Genomic DNA, 19907 nt, shown 5'->3' with positions numbered 1-19907 from the left:
AAGAGAATAGTGCCCTTGAGGTCCATTTTTTCCGTTTTGTTTTATGGCGCAGTTTTTGCCATTTTCTCCTATACTGTTGGCTTTGTAGTGCCGTATAGCATATTCGACTATTCTACTTTAGGTTGCATGTTTTTTTTTATTATGTTTTTTCATCTTTCACTCCCAGAACGCACTGGAAAGAATCCCTCCGTCACCAGTTCCCACAGCTCACCTACAGTAGCTCATGAGGGACAATAGATGCATTCTATGAATAGTATGAATAGCTGGCAGCTTACCGAAAACTTTTCAACAGGGTGAAAGGATACTCCTAAATTGCTGTGCTATAAATTCACGGCCACATCGGAGAACCTTCAAGGTCATTTTTTTTGCTCCCGGGCTTTTGTTAATTTCTGTTTCTGCATCTGACAAAGCGCACATATCTGTCCAAGTGCAACCTCCAACCATCTCTCCATTGTACTGAGTTAGTTCATGCTGTGATGCTGCTTCTTTCCTCTTACCCTCCTCTCAAAACACAGACATCATTACTTCAGAGAATCAAAGCACTCGATGAATTCAACTCCACAGGGGAGCGAACGCAGCGTCTAACAGCTGACTGACAGGACTGCACTGATATCGAGGTCATTCTCTTGTTTCTTCTAATAAATGGGCAGTCACTTGTGATGAATGCTTTGATCTCAAAATGACTTACTGATCATCCATTGTCTACGTGTGTGTGTGTGTGTGTGTGTGTGTGTGATATCTGTCACTTGGAGGCTCCCAGCACTATTATAACGAGCATACGGTTGGCGTCACACACAGCTCACATTAACCCGTTGGCTCTTTCTGCGTCTGCAAGATTGTGTGTTTGTATCTTCATCTCTATCTTTGCAAAATATACACACACACACATTTTATGTACTCGTGCGATGGCTAATGTAAGCGTTTCACTCATGTTTTTAATGTCTGATTATGTCGAGTGAGTCAGGGAGAGAACGAGGCAAAGTCTTTGGCTCACAGCTACGACTTGAGTGCCGCCTCGCTCTCCTCATCTAGCCTCATCATCCATCTTTATCAAGCCCCTCACCCTTTGGTCACTGTCCTAAACTTTTGCGGGTCAGCGCCCTGAGAGAAGTCAGCCGTGCACCCAGAAAACTCCCTCGCACTCCCCACAAGCCGCTCAATAAGAACTATTCATGATTCGACACTATAGGCGGTATAGGCGGCAACAGAACAGAACATTGTGCTCGCACACATTTATGCCAATGTGAGGGTGAGCCAGAGGTGAGCGAGAAGCCCCAAGAAATCCCAATCCAATTTCACAGAGAAATTCAGCGCAGTAAAAAAAATTCACGGCGACACAATGAGATGTTTCAAGAGCAAAGCTTCCATCTCTGAAGAATCGCAGTCAAACGTCCCGACGATCCCGCACTCCCCCTTCCCTCCTGAATCCCTCTCTCCTGCTAGAACAAGATCCATGAGTGGCTCCCGCAGATATCTAACCTGGCAAGCATATGAATGTGTGTGTGTGTGTGTGTGTGTGTGTGTGTGTGTGTGTGTGTGTGTGTGTTCCTCGGGCTGTCCCACAGGGGATACGTGCATCTCGTCTCTGAGTCACAGGCAGGGTCTGTGTCTGGGTAAGAGTCCATCAGAACACATCAGCGTCAACATCCCCGAGTTTACCTCAGGCAGACACACAGACAGACACACACACACATTGTACATCGTTAAACCTCCCCAGGGCTATGTGCTATCCCCCCACATCCCCTCAGGCTGAAACCTCAGTTTCTCTCCTCCCTTCACTTTCCACGGCAGACAGGCCGTTCACACACACTGGACAACTGCTAGCATATGCTGCTCGCCTGGGAAACACAGAGAGCTGGCCGGGACTGGATGAGACACTTCATAACACACACATATTTCACCACATAAAAATGACGGTATGCGCATAAGGCTCCATAAGGACCAAAAAGGTGCCCAGATTTTTTAAAAGCAGCGCTGGTTTAAAGCAGCAGTGGTTAGAAATGGAGCAAATGTGATTAAAAAAAGTTATTTTTATGAAAGGCAGTGCTGATCAACAATGAATCAATATTCTGTTACTGTAATGCCTATTTCTCGCCTCAAATGTTTTCAGGAACATCTTGTAGTCTACTATTTAGCTGTAAAATGAGAAAGTTTGTGACCCGGCAGCCATGTTGAGATCAGTTGAGGAAATACCAAGCACCGCCCACCAGCCGGAGCACAGCCAATAAGAACGCTCAATAGGAACGCTCTCTCTCTGAAATGACCCGTGATTGGTCAAAGTAGATTTTTTAAAACCTGAAAACAGAGCCATGAGGAGGTGCAGAAGTCTAGCTTTCTCTCAGAAAACTTGAATTACAATATGCTGAAAGGTTATTATGGAATTTTTGCCCGATGATGCCAAACATATACTGCCTACTGCCACTTTAAACTGATTTTCACTCAGATAACATGTCCTCAAACACCCAAAAGTTGTTGTGCTGCCTGCTGCAAGAAGACGCCGCCGCTCATCACAGTTTACAGTAAACAATGTCCCCTTGTGACAAGCGCTGCTCTGAAAACGTTCCAGTCACAGAAATTTAACACAGAAATGGCTGATTATGCACCAGAATCTTTTCCAAGAAATTGGCACAAAAAAAAACAACAATTAAACAATGAGTGTTTGTCCTACAAATGGTATTTTTGAAACCAGATTGTCACACAGTTTTTGGATTTGTCAATCTGATTTCCACAATTGTTTAATTTAAAAAAAATATATAGCCAGATTCATCCCTAGATTGCTTTAAAAATAAAAAGCAGAAATAAGGGTCCTCTAAATATGCAGAATAGGCAAAAACACAATTGCAACTATGGCGTTTTTACTTACTGGCACACCGCAAAGAAATATATTGTTTAAAAATAATAAGTTTTGACATTGAGTAAAAAGAAAATGTTGGGTTTTTTTGTGTAAATTTGAAGTCTGTACATCCTGACGGCTTGTAGAGGAGAGACAGCAATGGAGACAAAGAAAGACAAGAGAGACAAAAACATGGAAATAGACAAGAAAGCGTGGAGACATAGAAGCAGACTGAAAACAGACAGAAAAAGAGGGAAAGAGACAGAGACAGAAACAGTGGAGCGTACAGAAAGACAGAGTGGACAGCGGGGCTTTACTCTGAGTGCTCTCTGCGCTGAGAGTCATTATCATTCTATGACACAGATGAATGGTACATTAGCATAAGGGAGGACCTTACGTGACACATGGCAGACACACAACTAACGCTCCGTTTTATGAGCTTTCTTCCACCAAAAGTGGATGTGACATATTTTTCCTGCCTGCAGCCAGCTGTTTGCTGTTTGCTGCTTGTTTATGTGGCACATTCACGTGAGTGCGTGACTTCCAACATCCACGGTTCGTCACGGGAAAAGAGGATACGCCATTGTGCTCAATCAGGCTGCCTCAGACAGCCGTTAAAATGGTATGCAGGGTGTGTGTGTGTGTGTGTAGAAGAGAATAAAAGAGAATATAACAGCTCTGCAGAGCCTCACTACACAGTGAGTGTTAGTTAAGAGCCTCTGTATGGACTTGTGACCTTGTTTGGAGTGTGCCTCATTCTGGTGTGTTGTTTGATGAAGAGGCTCTTAGAAAATACACATATCCACACATACACACACACACACACATTCACTACAAATGATATCGATGGTTTTCTAGCACACGGAAAACGAGTGGATGTTTGGTGGGTGAAAGCAGCATCCCAAGGTCTTCCATCCGTTGATTGTTCTACGCTCCCGTTAATAATTTCCAGAGTGTATATGTCCGTGACTATTCCTGGCATGTGATTAGGAGTTTTGTGTAGACAGAGCCGTGCGTAGGGGAAAGTCTCTTTACCCTGGCTAAGCTCGGGGTTTCCGGTTCACTCTCTGCAACTCTGCTGAATGAGTGGAAGTGGCTTCTTGGCGTCTTCCTCGTCTTTGTTGACTCACCGGGCAGGCGGCGTGTATGTCCACAAAAATAGCAAGGGGATCCTTTGTGCGTATGAGGTGTCCTCCTGATGCGGTGGCGTAGTGCCACTTAAGCACCTTAGAGCTGGGAATCACTGGGATTGCCTGGCCTATCCATCCACTAATAATTGGATCAGCGTTTGTCCGAGGAGGCCCGGGCCAGGCTGCAACTAACTAATTGGATTAGTGCGTGTGGCTATGTGTGTGTGTGTGTGTGTGTGTGTGTGTCTGTGAGGGCTTCCCCGGCTTACCGTGTCCCCGGTGTGTATAGTAAAGCTGCTGGAGTAAGACGTGCATCTAACGTCACTCTCTCAGCTGTACAGTCGCTGTTGTGACCCCATGACTGGCTTTTTTCCCGCTGCCATTGCAACACCAAACGGGAGATTCCATCAGCAACACGAGCATGACGTCACTGAGCAAGAAGAGGAAAGAGGAAAAGATTAATTTACCTGACAGGATCCAACTGAGCAAGCTGTTAATGAGTGTGTGGAAGGCACCTATGGGACACCTGAAACTCAACAATGTGTGCCCATTACCACAATTATATAACTCAGTCAGTTAAGTTCTACTTGGGAAAACAAAATTGATCAACGGGTTGTTTTATTGCTCAAGAACTGGATTTTCTTTTCTAAGAATAAGATTATGTTTTGTTCTTTTTCCAAGAATGATTTAATCTTGCTTTAATGGTTAAGGGAATTTCGTTAATTTCTTCTTTTATTGAATGTGCGTCACTAAAACCGAGCATGGAGGTTGTAGAAGCTTCTCAACCCGTAGAGGTTAAAATCATCAGAATCGTAAAAGGCTAAATTCTCAGTAGAGCTAGTTAAAAAGTCAGACATTACTATTTGGGTACATGTGTGGATTCAGCTTTGTGCCTTTGAGGAAAAAGAATAGTAATAAATTACATGATCCCACAACTTTAGAAACTGCAAGTCTACCTGCCACTGGAGGAATTCATGCACTGGCTGCGCAACTCCAGACACAAACTAATTTCCACAAATGGCAAACAGAGAGACTCTTCTTGTGACTGTGTGTGGTATCAGACGATGTTCTTGAAGGAACAGCATGTTCTTCTGGTCCAGTGCATGAGGCACTGTGGTTTACATGTGTTTGAAAGGGCTCTCTGTGCGACTGTCCTCATATTCTCTACAGTGCACAAATCAAAAACAAAACAATTACGTGCTTAATATGACAGGACTATTGTCCAGCTTGTTTAGTGTTACTCATGTACGCAATAATGCTCTAACTCAAAAAGTCCCCCCTCCACACCCTTTGTCACCTGAGCAATGCAACAAAGTCTGAATCTAGTTTGCTCCCGTGTTTGCATGTGTGGGCGAGTGAGTGGGGGCAGGGATGTTGAATATGCCGATCCATAAGCCCCATCGACAGAAAAACTACTGTTCCTCAACCGGAAAGAGCATTGGAGGAGAAACACTCAAACTGGATGTCCTCAGAGCAGTTCAAACACACACGCACACACATACACAAACACACACACACACACACACACACACACACTCAGCAGGCAGGCGAACATGTCAATACTGAATTTTGGCAGAAGAAACATTGGAGACAGAGCAAGAGAACTTGTTCTAAAATAAATCATAAAACTTGGCTAAAAAAAAAGTAGCTGTCTGGTTTCTCCTGTACATCACAACTTGGCACTGCAGAATCTGTGTTTGTTAAGTGAAACATTCACATTAACATCTGACTGAGATTTTAGCACAATACTTCTAACAGGGCATTTGGGGAATTGTGTTAAAGGGTCAATTCACCCAGTTTACAAAAGCATATTTTCTCACGTCTCTCTTGTGATATCTGGCCATGCAGATTTGCTCAGAATTTAGGACACCCCATGGATGTATTATAACGACTGGATACGGGACTCCAAGATGACGACCATTCATTTCAATGAAAATTGCTCACCCAGCGCATAACCCAAAAAAGTTTTTCCACTTCTTGGTATGCATTGTGTAGCTCACCGCATGTGCACATTATTTTCTCCCACTCGGAATTACACAAATAAACTTTTCTTTTCTTCCCTTTTTATGAATTTAAAAATCATAATACAGAGAAGAGTAATAACTGACTTTGTTTGCAGTTTGAGTTGTCAACAGTTTTATAGACGTCTGTTTTATAACGGTGGTCTATCTAAAATTCTGTTTGGGCCGCAGGGGATTTTTTCATTGCAATACCACGAATGGCACAAATCTCCATTTCTAGGCTCTAAAGTTTTTCAAAAATACACAATAAATTAAAAAATCATTATACGGAGAATAATACTTGATCTTATTAGAAGTTGGAGGTGTCATCAAATGTTTTGGTCTATGGGGAAAATGCTTTTTGGGCAGAATGGAATTTCTTCTTTGTTGAAGTATCACAGTTGGCCCCTGCGGCAAATTGCCATCAAGGCTGACTGGTGGCACAGTATCTGGCACTGTATCCAGCTCAGCTGAGATTTCTGCCTCCACCCGAGTACAAATGAGGTCAATGGAATTATGTCTGTGAAGCTCAATTGAAGTTAAAAAGTGACACTAGAAGTATAAAACTTTATTTATTATATAAACATTCATTTTAAGAAACAATGTTCCCGTCACTCTGGATAATCCACAGATGATACTGACTACGTTTACATTTTGCAAACAGGAATTTTGTTAAGGATTCCGATCAGCCTGAGCATTAAGTAATCTGAAAAAAATCATGTGCCTCCGTGTCCTCCGGTGCTCCTAATGGCATCTGCAAGATTTCACAGACCGGAGGAAAACAACCAATCAGAGCCGAGCTGGAGCCTGCCGTCTCTGAGAAGTTGTCAATCACTCGCCAGCTCCGATCAAACGGTCAAACTAGGCAGCGCTGATCAAATATGAATTAATATTCTGTTACTGTAATGCCTATTTCTGGCCTCAAATGTTTTCAGAAACATCTTGTAGTGTACCGTTAAGCTGTAAAATGAGAAAGTTTGTGACTCGGCAGCAATATTGAGATCAGTTGAGGATATACCAAGCACCGTCCACCAGCCGGACGACAGCCAATAGGAACGTTCAATAGGAACGCTCCCTCTGAAATGACCTGTAAAGTATAAAATGTAAAAACCTGGAAAACAAAACTAAAACTACCTTTAACTAACAGTTTTTTTGTAATTTGGGTGACCTAACCCTATAGATAATAAAGTACCTACCTACCTAGAATTACATCTTACAGCATACTTAGTGATACAGTTTAACTATGATATACATTATGACATAGTAATGCACTAATCGGTTCAGGACACACACACACACCAAATAAACACAGAAGAGTGTATGTCCACAACAGAACACACTGTGATTGAATGAGTCCCAGTCAATAGCTCACACTAGAGAATACCAGTCAGATTATCGAGAGCTTTATTGTGTGAGCGTGCATGTGTGCTCGTGTGTGTTTTCCAGCGCTGTATGTGGCTTGTTACTGCAGATCTTTTATGGCATGCTAATTAAACATTCAGCTCTTCATCTGAACCGTCCGAGAAGCAACATAACACTACAGGGAATTCAAACATGAGGCCTCGACGTTCCGCACGTTGCATTTCATCAAAGTCACAGAACAAAAGGATCAAGTGAACGTAACCATGACCCCCGTAACCCTGACACAAGCTGTCAGTTTAAACCCCGCTCATTCACACATCAATCAAACACCTCCTCCCTCACAGATCACTACCACACACACCTACACATAAGCACGCAAAGACACACCATTCATGTGCGTATTTTACAGTCCATAATTAGGGTAATTAGGTACAGGACTGCACCTGTCCTCTGCTATTCTCATCCAAAAACTACAACCTCAGGCTTTAAATGTACGCGTTATTCAAAGCGTGGTGAATTAATTTAGACTATGTGAGCATAAATGCCTTCCAGCGTGTCAGTGTGTACATACAAGCATGTACACATGTTGTATTTGCAATTTTTTAACAGGAGGAGATTTACACAAAAACTAATAAAATAGCCTGACAGTATTTACTTCAGTATTCAGGTGAAGCTACCTACTAGCCAACATGGAAATCACAGGGCTGATATTTCAATATTCCAATTGAGGCATCAAGTTGAGTGATAAACTAAAGGACAAAACTGTACTTAGAAGAGGGGAGCTATGAATTAATTTATTTTAGACTGGTATATGAACAGGGCTTTTATGTTAAACAAATCTGAGAATTAATCTCTGTTTATTGTGATCATAAATACGAGTTAAAGTCAGAGAAATGAATAGGAAAATCTATGTGAAAATCATATTACAATTACATATTACAATACAATTTAAAGGGCGAACCTCCCGTGTTGATTGAAATACTTGGCAATGTTGGCTCAAGATGACCTTGTTTACTGTAAAATTAGTGATCAGCGTCTTATTGTAGGTACCGGAAACAGTAAATCTTTGGTTTAAAAATATTTAATTGTGATTTTATTGACTGATACTGTAATTGCGATATGATTTGCGATATCAGAGGGAAAGATCATTTTTACATCATTCTCATTTTCATCGAAAAACATATTTAAATGATTATGTGTGATTTTTGCAGGGATCTGTACCAAACAAAGATGTTTTCTTAAAGCCGTTTCACAGATTTTCATCCAAAAATTCTGCACGGAATTTAATAAAAACAGATTTTGTGGGTTCTTTTGAATGCTTGCACACCTCTGCAGAACATTTGTGCAGGGAGATAAATATTCAGACAGACCTCGATTTCAGCGGATTTCCTCCTGCGGAAATATATATGTTTGACCAATGAAATCCTTTCTTCCAACTGATTGCCGTCATTCTGCATAATAATTAGCCATGTGCACGGAGAGTGTATTTTCAGAGCAATGGTTCTGGAATAATGGTCATATGTTTTCCAGGTATTCGATTGTCGGATAAATGGGCTTTATTTCGGTCAAACTGAAAATTTTTTGGACTATTGGTGTTTCAGAATAACAATGCCTTCTCAACACCCAATAATGTACGACAAACACTACTACCTCATCAATCGAATGAAAGAGACAATATATGGCTTGAGATCGCCCAGCAGCTTGGATACAATGAAGATGGTAATGTAGCTGATATGCATTTGCTTATGTTATATGTTCACAGAACGGGGTTAGCCACAACAGCTAGCTTTAGCATCACATTTGGGGTCCGATTAGTTTATCTATTGTGTAGTTAACGTTAGCCCCTTAGACATTCTCTGTTTGAATCTGGATAGGTTTTCATTGTTGGACAGTGCACTATTTAAGAGAAACGCATTGGGCCTCATTGATGAAAAGGAACATGTCAAAGTGGATAAATTGCACTGGACTGCGCACATCGTAACTGCTGACAAATGGTTTTAAGTCTGTAGAATACGATGTGGCGGGGACATTTCTGCAGCACACATTTTGCCTTTAACAGACTTCCTCCTCATCCCGCGATTTGAAAATTGCAGTAGGCCATATTGTTCAGCCCTAGTTGGGAATATAAAATCTGGATGAAAACCAATCTCCATTTAAAAAATATAAGTTCTGTCTGTAAAAAATTGGGAACATTTGAAAACAACCAACCTTAAATATGCAACAGGGGAAAGCATATATTCAAAAACATTAGTGGTCATTCTTTGTTTAATGGTTGAGCGATGTAAGATTTGACATTTAGTTGAATATATCTGTTACTTTTCTGCCATCAAGAAAAATTACTTGATAGCTGTGAGGCTGTCATATTTCGAAATATAAACTTGTTTTTTTGGCGTGGGCTGTGTGACATCATTTGGAAAAAAAACACTTAACAGTTTCTCTCACTCTTGGAAACAGGATGTTTTTAACAATTATCTCTGAAAAGAGGCCCACTGAGACCCCTCATCACTGGCCCGCGTGCATATACATGCACACACATACACACACACACATACTCCCACGAAAAACACACATTCACAACTACCTCAAAGACGCACAGCCTTTTGCCATTGAGAGGAGAGCATTAGCCAATGAGAGAAAGCAGGGCGATAGAGGAGGAAGTTAGTGTGGTCACACTGTATGTGTTCATCATCAGCGCCGACAGAAATAGCTCTGTCAGAGAGTAAACAACACATCCCATTCATAAAAATAAAAAACAGCCAGCGAACGCCTACTTCCCTACAGTGCAACGGGAGGCAAAGCAGGAGATAAAGATACAGAGAGAGAGAAACAGACAGATACTGTACAGAGACAGACACAAAGAGAGACGGAAATATAGACACAGACAAAAAGAAAGCGACAAAAGAGTAGCGTGAGACGTGGGGCCGCAGTTAGAGTGAGAAAGAAAGCCTGGTGATGACATCACATCCTCGTCACTGCTGGTTCCACTTCTTTGGTTTGGAAAACACCAGAAACCTACGTCACGTGGTGAGACACCACTTTCCAACTCTTAATCTTTCTCAGTAAGTCAGTCACACACAATGACACGTACACACACTCACTCACACATACTGTATATATGCATATGTACTATCACAGTATGTACATCCTGTATAGAGTAACCATCTATAACGCAGGACTCCACGTATACATGCGTGTTAATTGAAGCCACCAGCTGTGTCCCCGCCCACACATTGTGCCATTACACCAAACCACTTTCCACTCACACACACAATCAAACGCACACACAACATGGGTTACCACGCAATGCCAGATAAGGAAATTGTTCAGCGTCGTTCGAGTTAAATGCATCTATATGTGTGTGTGAGCACGTGCACGGCGAGTCAGAAAGAGGAAGTGATGCAAGCTGCAGTGGAAGGTGTATTTTTAGAAAAAGAGCGGAAGTGTCCATCTCACTTCTCAGGATTAGCACATGCACAAAATACAGACATGCACACACAAGAGCAGCCAGTGAAAGTGCACACTTCCTCGCCACAAACACCGACACAGTGTTCCAGCGGTGCATGGTTAAGGATCTGATGCAATGTGTTTAAAAGGTTTAAATAAAGTTTGCAGGTAATGTTCTTCTAACAATGTGCAGCCAGCAGAACATCCATCATGGGATACAGTAGCTTTCGTATGTACGCAGACACGCCTACGCACAGTCTAAACCAACCAATCAGCAGCTCTCTAGTCCTGCTTTCTGAAATAACCCGCAAGACTACCAGGTGATAATAAAGCTGTGTCATTGCAATACTGATGTCATATGACTGTCATGGCACTCTGCACTGAAGACAGAGTGGGTGTTTTCACTTCCATTTACATCACATGGTAACAGGATGAAACCAGCAAGTGAGACTCGAGTGGGCGACGTTGTCTCTACCTTGATCACTGGACCACAAACCCGCTGTCCCCGTGTGACCAGAGAAGGGTTCAGAAAAAAAAGATGGCAGTTTGTCGGGGCGATCCCCGTCGTACAGTTTAAACCTCAGTGCCCCCAGGAGGACACAGAACCGACCTCGTTCTCATGCAACACCAATAGTGAAACTTAGGTGGTACCCAGTCTGTTCTGTGTTTTCATTTTTCACTGAAACTTTAGATTCAGGCCCACTTAATGAGAAGAATTAATAAAAAACTATAAAGGTAACTTTCAAAAACTATATTGTTATAAAATACCATTTTCTGAGGCATATCATACGTTTTTAGATTGATTCCCTGCTTTCCACTTGTTTCCATTCATTTTAAGATAAAAGGTCCACACTGACAACTTGTGCTACAAACTATAGGTTATCTAGAGCTGCAACGATTAATCGATTAGTTGTCAACTATTAAGATAATCTCCAACTATTTAATAATAATAGATAAATCGGTTTGAGTCCTTTTTTAAGAAGAAAAAAAAGGCAAAACTCTCTGATTCCTGAGCTTCTTAAATGTGAATATTTTCTGGTTTCTTTACTCCTCTATGACAGTAAACTGAATATCTTTGAGTTGTGGACAAAACAAGACATTTGAGGACGTCATCTTGGGCTTTGATCAACATTTTTAGACCAAACAACTAATTGATTAATCAAGAAAATAATGGACAGATTAATTGACATGAAAATAATCGTAGCTGCAGCCCTAAGGTAATCCATCGCAAAAAATATAAACTGCTTTTTCAAATGAAACATTGGGGTGATAGTGAAGTTACAAGCACGTGCTGCATTCAAGGAAGCGTTGACATCCACGATTTGACATTTAGCTGCTGAAGAGCATTGTTCTACATGTTACGTACGAATGTCAGAAAACCGAAACCGGCGCAATCAGGAAACAACAAGGAAACAGACGTCATGTGAAACATAATATAATCGTGATACAGTAGTTTCTTGTATTGAAATGGTTGTTGGATTTCCCCTCAAGGAGTGCTTGAATGCATCAACAAACAAGGAGTTTTCCAAATAGTTCAGTTTCGGAGCTGCATTACATGAGGATGACGCAACGCTGACAAAACAATAAAGACAACTCAGTGTTCGTCATGATGGCTCATGTGTCAACAACAACTTTCAAGTCTCTTTAAGGTGATTTTCATAGTGTAATGAAATGAGTGGAGATCAGTACAAATACATTGTGTTAAAGATGCTCTCCACTGATTTTATATGTCAAAGTCAATTTACAAAACATACCTGTGAAAGCAGCTGTGTAATGTCTTCCGTGGCTGGTGTAGAAGCTTTGTCAAGTCTGAGAAAATGATTCAAATAACATCACCCAAGTATCTTAGCTTTGAACAGGAAACATGCAATACAAACTGGGGATGTGGAGTTTGATAGAAGTGGGCATTTATCTGGCATGGGTGTCTAACAAACAGATACTATAGAGTTGCATTGTAAGTGAAGGATACAGTGTTTTTGGAGCTTGATCCATATTGGGAAGAAACAGTCAGAAATCTCTGTTAAAGCCAAGACACACCAACCCAACAACGAATGACTCTAGAAGTGACGAAGGCCACCAGTTGCATCGCCTCACGTCGCCTTTGTCTTAGCCAAAAAGTTGCACTCAAACACACCGCAAAGACTACAGCCAACGGCCAGTTAGCACGGACGTTCTGCGCCTGCATGAGAGGAAATAAATCTCCACACAAGCAGGCGGGCGGTAGTCTGTATTTGTCATTCAAAAAGGGACACCAGAAGACCAGCAGGGCGAATATACAAGCTGTTGTTATGATACGTACAAGAAACAAAACAGCGTTTGCCGGCCATTTTCACACCACTCTCACTCTAAACTTCGCTTCGTTCCAGACGGCTGTGTCGTTGTGAAAATATCCGTGTATTGGAATGATCAGATGAGATGAAAATGAAAAATGAGAAGAGCCTTCTGTGTTTTTCCTCTTGACTTTACTCATTGGCTTGCTTTCCTCAAGTCTGTTTCTCTTCTCGTGCAATGATTTGTTTAAGTTGAACCGCCAATCAGAGTGATTTCTCTCACCGACGGGCGCCTCCAACAAGGTCAGACTAGAGCCAACGATGCGGGACACACCGAAAAAAGCCAGCGGACGCTCACCGACGGCCCCAAACTGTCCGACTACCAGCCCTAACCTTACCTGCAGCAGTGAGAGACATCAGCAGAGGACAGGAGGAAGGACTGATACCATAAAAAATGGAACTATAGGGCAAACAACAGCATTGTTTTGCATTTTGTGTCTTTTCAATAAAAGGCTACTTATTCAGTCATATTTTCATCATTCAAGTTTTGTTAAGATTATTGTTATAATATCCTATCGTATCGCGATCGTGATCTGAGTGAATCGTCACACCCCTAGAAGGACATCATAGCATGGGAGAAAAAGCGAGAGATAGAGGATGTTTTTTTCGACTCCAACCTTCCACAACAAACACACATAAAAACACGCACACTCAGTCCCCCCGCACCCCTGCGGTGTACCTCTGGGGGGGTTAATGGACGCACTCACTCACCCTGATACTTTCCTCCCCCCTTAAGCTCGTCTTCCACTGCCCCTGTCCTCCCACTCCCCTCTTTTTCCCACTCCACTAGTGTTTTCCACCCCAGTGGAAACACGGAGGGGTGGGTGTCAGAACCGCTCACCAGCGTCTACAGTGTACACAGAAAAATGGGTCAGTTACAGGAATGGATGAGGGGGGCTTCCATCTCGACCATGGAGCAGTGTACATGCTGGGGGCAGGGTGTGTGTGTGTGTGTGTGTGTGTGTGTGTGTAGAGGTGACTGGAGCTGGTGGTGAAAGCCCCACGGTGGCATCACCTTCAGGCACAGGCTGCTAGTGCTTCTCTCTCAAAGACACACTTGATGACTATCATCAATATACCTTTAACACATTTAAAATAATTCAGAATCACTATATTTTGATGTTATATGTTAAAAGAAAACCACATTTTAAACAAGTATGGCTGCAATTATACATAAAAAAGAGTGTGAGTGATCTTAAAGGTAGCTGTAATTCAGGACCTCTCATGTGTTACATCAGACTGAGCGGGATAAACAACAACACACTAATATTATCTCATAAACAAGTAACTCTATTTTGACACTCAGGTTTAAATCTGTCGTATACGTCGTTATGCGTGTGGGTGTCTTTGTTGTTGTTGTTGTGTGTGTGTGTGTGTGTGTGTGCAAGTGTTTGCATGAGTGAATGGTGTTGATGCGTAGGAGACAGTTACGTGTTTTGGCTTACAACATGGCTGTCGATGGCTTGAGTTGTCATGACGATTTTTAGTAGGACTTCACCATGGTGACCATGACTGGACACACACACACACACACACACAAACACACACTCACTCACAAAAGCACAATTTGAATCCAGTGCATTAGAATATTTCTTAAATAAGTAAATGACACATTTTGTCTATTATGTTTTTTACTTATTACACAAAAGCAGTTCTGCTGACCCAGTTTATTTAGAGAAGAAAATGGGATTTTTGTCAAAATGGCTCCTGCTGCCACACCATCTATACTGATCATTTTAAACCCAGATCAAAACTGCTTTCAATATAAACATCAGGATATGAATTGGAGGTCTTAACTGGTCCACTTGGTTCCTAGTAATGGAGATCTGACATTTCCATCGTGCTTCTTTTTCGTTTATACACATCAAAGTCTGTTTCCAGGTCTTGAGGAGTACAACTACATATTTGACAAAAGTTGTATAAAGCCTTTTGTGGCTCCAGGGGGAGCTGCATAAAGCCTGATAAACTGCCTCAAGTGATGTCACTTGAGGTAGAGTCCGTTGGGGCTGAACACTACAAGTTTGAAAATGAAAAAAATGAATGATAGCCGCTCCTCATCTCCGCTTGAGTCTAGCGGATCTAGGCTGCATTACATTAGCCGCTACTTGCATGCCACGGCCGAACCTCTGACCAAACTGTTGGCGCTTGAGTTGGATTGTGGGTAATGTAGGCGCCATGTTTTGTAGGGCTGTTCCAAATACCTTTTTTTTTGGCTCCGGAGATTCAGTAGTAACAGCAAATATTCAAAGCTTCAGCCGGGGGGACCCAAGAATATTTGGCACCCCATTTTAGCATTTTATCCGGCCTAGAGAACGACACCATCGGCGATTAATTAATAGTCAAATATTCGCGTCTAGCCCTAAGGTTTTGACAACAAAAACACAATGTCTCTGATTTTGCTGCATCGAATTTGATCCTTTATTTTCAAACTGTTCATCGTGAGTCTGACGATGTTATATGACTGCAATACAAAATTGTTGGGAGTACTCTCTTTTTTTGCCTGATTGTGACCGCTCCTGTTTTTTGTCCCATCAGACTTCATTGTAGCAATGTCACCAATAAGCACCCAGATCTTAGCAATGAATGTGGTGAGGATAATTGTTACCATAACTGATATAAATGATGAGCCAAAACTTCAAACCTCATCAACCCCCAACCTCATTACATATTATTGTAGGTTTAACCTTTGCTCCTGTGCTCTGATCTTTCACCTCTGAAACTACAGACAGCAGTGGGTTAAACCTTAAAGGGCAATGTTTTCATTTTATGACACACATGCCTACACGAGTTCTGGGTCACTAGTGTATCTGTAGCAGCGTAACTCGCCCCCATGTCACACGTTTTTATACTGCGGTGACAAGAAAGACGCAAGTGTCCTACTGCATAGGTTAAAAAGTCACAGATCCGTTGACCATTTCGACCACGATGCCTCTCTGTGGCACAGAGAGCGACTGTCGCCCACATAGTATCTCCCACATACAGAGGACGCACTCAGACGTCAGCCAATCACACACAACAAAGCTCTGACATCATGGCTGAAATGACAGCTAAGCAGTAACAGCTGTCTAGTAGTTACAGGCCACACCACAGTAGAGTGACGCAACAGTGTGTGTGTGTGTGTGTGTGTGTGTGTGTGTGTGTGTGTGTGTTGGTGTGCATGCTCCGTATGAGAGTCTAGGTCAGCAGTGCGTCTGTATAGGATAGACAGCGTTGGTTTGGTCAACGTGGGAGAGATGAGTCACAAGGTTAAACTGAAGTTGCATTCCAGTGAAGGGAGAAGAAGAAGTCAGAGTAAGTGAGAGCAAAGAAGTCAGAAGTCAGATAGAGGAAGAAGAAGCAGACTTGACAGACAGACAGAGGCAGTTTATGTTTTAGTGATTTACACATCGTCATGTAAATCACATTTTGGACCGAGTAGCCCAGAGCACAGATCTCATGAACTGTGCGATGAGGTTAAGTCCACACAAATGGACAATGTGTTTCCATGCTTTGCTGTGCTACGTGTTCATGTTGCGTACAGATAGTCGTGTGTGAATGGTCCGCTCCGCTGGGGAAAAGAGGGAATCCTGCCCAGACATTCCATGGCACCGACTCCCAAAGAGTTTCCACTACAAGTAAGACACACATACATATACACATACTGCCTCTCAGGATGAATTCCTGTCTAATATACAATGGGAAACAAAGACAAAAAACTTGAGAGAGGCACAGCAGGCACTCTGACAACCTATTGGTATATTAGTGTCATGGAGAGTGGCAGATAAGCACTCAATCGAGTAGTGAACTAGCACATATTACCGCAGCCCGCCTGCACCCAGCATGCAAATCCCTGACAGGACACAGCTCCAAATTGGGCTTCCTATAATGCAAAGTAAGGGCAACCCCCACTGATATAGAAGAAAGAGTTACTTCTGCACACTGAAACATGCTACGCTGAAAATATATGAAGACATACTTATGTTGCGAGTTTCAAAGTAGTCACGCTTCATCACACAAAAGACAAGAAAGAGAGAATTGAAAATAGCCCACTAAACATTTTATTTGCATGCCAGTAGGGTGTTGTCATATGACTTGTCACAAGACTCCAAGCAAATATTGTACAGCAGATAATCTAAACACACTGAAAATTATGGAAAAATAATGAAAACTACTAGGGCTGTCCATCAATTAAAATATTTAATTGCCATTAATCGCATGATTGTCCATAGTTAATCGCAAATTAATCACACAATTTTTATCTCTTCAAAATGTACTTTAAAGGGAGATTGTTCAAGTATTTAATACTCTTATCAACATGGGAGTGGGCAAATATGCTTGTTTTATGCATATGTATGTATATATTTATAATTGGAAATCAATTAACAACACAAAACAATGACAAATATTGTCCAGAAACCCTCACAGGTACTGCATTTAGCATTAAAAAATATGCTCAAATCATAACATGGCAAACTGCAGCCCAACAGGCAACAACAGCTGTCAGTGTGTCAGTGTGCTGACTTGACTATGACTTGCCCCAAACTGCATGTGATTATCATAAAGTGGGCATGTCTGTAAAGGGGAGACTCGTGGGTACTCATAGTACCCATTTACATTCACTGATCTTAAGGTCAGAGGTCAAAGGACCCCACTGAAAATGGCCATGACAGTTTTTCCTCGCCAAAATTTAGCGAAAGTTTGGAGTGTTATTGAACCTTCTTCTTGACAAGCTAATACAACATAGTTGGTACCAATGGATTCCTAAGATTTTCTAGTTTCATATGATGCCAGTATCTTCACTGAGCCCACTACAACCTCCGAAATATCGATTGCGTTAAAGCGTTAACGAAATTAGAGGCGTTATAACGAATATGCATTAACGCGTTATATCGTGTTACATTTGACAGCCCTAAAAAATTACACATATTAACAAAAATGCTACCGGCCGTACACAGAGGGTAAACAAAATTTACAAACATGTAACATTTCAAGCTTCACAAAGGTACAACTTGTTGATGGGATCCTGTAATGGATTCATAATCCTTCATAATCAAAAAAACAAATCATCTATTTATTCAAATAGAACAAATTGTCCTCTAGTATACACAAACCAGCAACCAAAACAAGCTATAACAAAAACTCAACTGTCATTTTGAAGTGTATATTAACAACATTAAGGGTGCTTTCACAAGTGCTTTCATCTAGTCTGTTTTAAACAAACTCTGGTGTCGTTTGTTTGGGCAGTTGTGAATGCAGTAATCTTGCTCTGGTGCAGACCCAAAAAAAAGGTCCAAGACCACTTGCTAGAGGCTAGCGTGACGTTTTTGAATTCATTCCAGATAAACCGGAGGAGAAGGTATTCGTGTGCACAGTAGATCAGCGCTGAGTCAAAGTGAAAAAAACTTTGACAGCAATAATTTGAAGTCCGAGATTCCCTGCATGGAAGTGGCAGCTCACGAGATGAAAAAGATAAATACGCTTCCATCCGACCACTGTCATTTCACTCCAAACCACAAATGTCAACCCTCATGGTGACACGAGAGGAAAAGTCAAGGGATCACCACAGTCATACATTTTGCGTCAATCCATCCAGTAGCTGTTGAGATATTTCACTGCATAAGTGGAAACTTTGACCTACTGGTGGCGCTACAGTGGATGAAAAGTCAGCGGATCACCAAAGTCATTTTGGATTTATCCTCAGGGCACCATGGATATCTCTACCAATCATGGTAATCAATCCAATAGTTGTTGAAATATTTCCATCTGGACCAAAGTGGTGGACCGACCAATAAAACTCCTAATTGACAGTATGAAGCTACTTAACAAGAACATTTGAAGTCCGATCTGTTTGTTTTGGCTAGTTAGACACAACGCCATGTTGCACTGTATGCATCAACAGTCACAAAACTATAAACAAGAAACAAAAATGAAATGACATGACATAAGCCTGTCACATCAAGTTAAACCCTGCAGCCAAGTGAAAACAGAGGAGCTCTGGTTTACATAAGATTGAAGTAAGCACAACTTTTCCCCTCTCCTTTTGCCACTGTCTTTCTGGCAGTGCCACAGTTTAACAGTTCCTCTTCTCCATCCAACCATCAGAGCCCCCACTCCCCATTCACCCATCCGTCCGTCCGCCGCCCCCTCCGCCACTGTCCCCACTGAGCAGAGTGGGGCAGTGGAGCATTTCCACAGCCGCGGCCAGGAGAGCTTCCAAGGCGTCACGGACACACACACTCACATACAATCACACAGTTGCAGTTCCACAAGCTTTCCAGATACACACACAGAAACTTAAAGCGCCAAGAATTATATAAGTCCCAGGCATACCTTATATAAAGACCAGATATGTTCATGGAGAAAAGGAATATCTGGACTATGGAAAAGGCATCTTCGACAGCCACATGTGCCTGTATACACACACACACACACACACGACGGCTACTGGTCATGATCATTGTTGAGGTAATGGCTACTGCTTACGCCACTGTGGTTACCTCATGTATTCTGTTTCTATTCCTGTCTGCTTTGAATACGATGACTCTAACTGTGTTTCCTGGGTGTGTGTATGTGTGTGTGTTCTCCCCAGAGCTCCTACCTACGTGTCTTGTCTATCCATTAATGCTGATAAGTATCCAATTATAGCAGGTGTCTTTCAGGAGAAGATCAAAAATAACACGCACACAGTGACAGATATAGACCTGTGCTTTGCATATTGCAGTCGTTTCGGATGTTCGCTGGCTGTTAATTTGAATAGGAGTGCTGCTAATGATGGATGGTGAGATAAGAAAGGGATGTTTCTCTAACGTCTGTTAAAATCGTGTGCTGC

General features: G+C 41.9%; 1 long non-coding RNA gene across 1 annotated transcript in view; it reads right to left on the bottom strand.

Moving 5' to 3' along the window:
• Positions 1–2446: 2446 nt before the first annotated feature.
• LOC119496979 overlaps positions 2447–19907 on the bottom strand; it is a 35141-nt gene continuing 17680 nt past the window's right edge. The window contains exon 3 of the long non-coding RNA XR_005208845.1: positions 2447–4393. This is a non-coding gene — a long non-coding RNA (uncharacterized LOC119496979). The remainder of the gene's footprint in view (positions 4394–19907) is intronic.

The sequence above is a fragment of the Sebastes umbrosus genome, chromosome 11 (genome assembly GCF_015220745.1).
Source record: "Sebastes umbrosus isolate fSebUmb1 chromosome 11, fSebUmb1.pri, whole genome shotgun sequence".
Lineage (NCBI taxonomy): Eukaryota > Metazoa > Chordata > Actinopteri > Perciformes > Sebastidae > Sebastes > Sebastes umbrosus.
The sequence above is the reverse complement of the archived record's forward strand: the minus strand, read 5'-3'. Positions and strand labels throughout refer to the sequence as shown.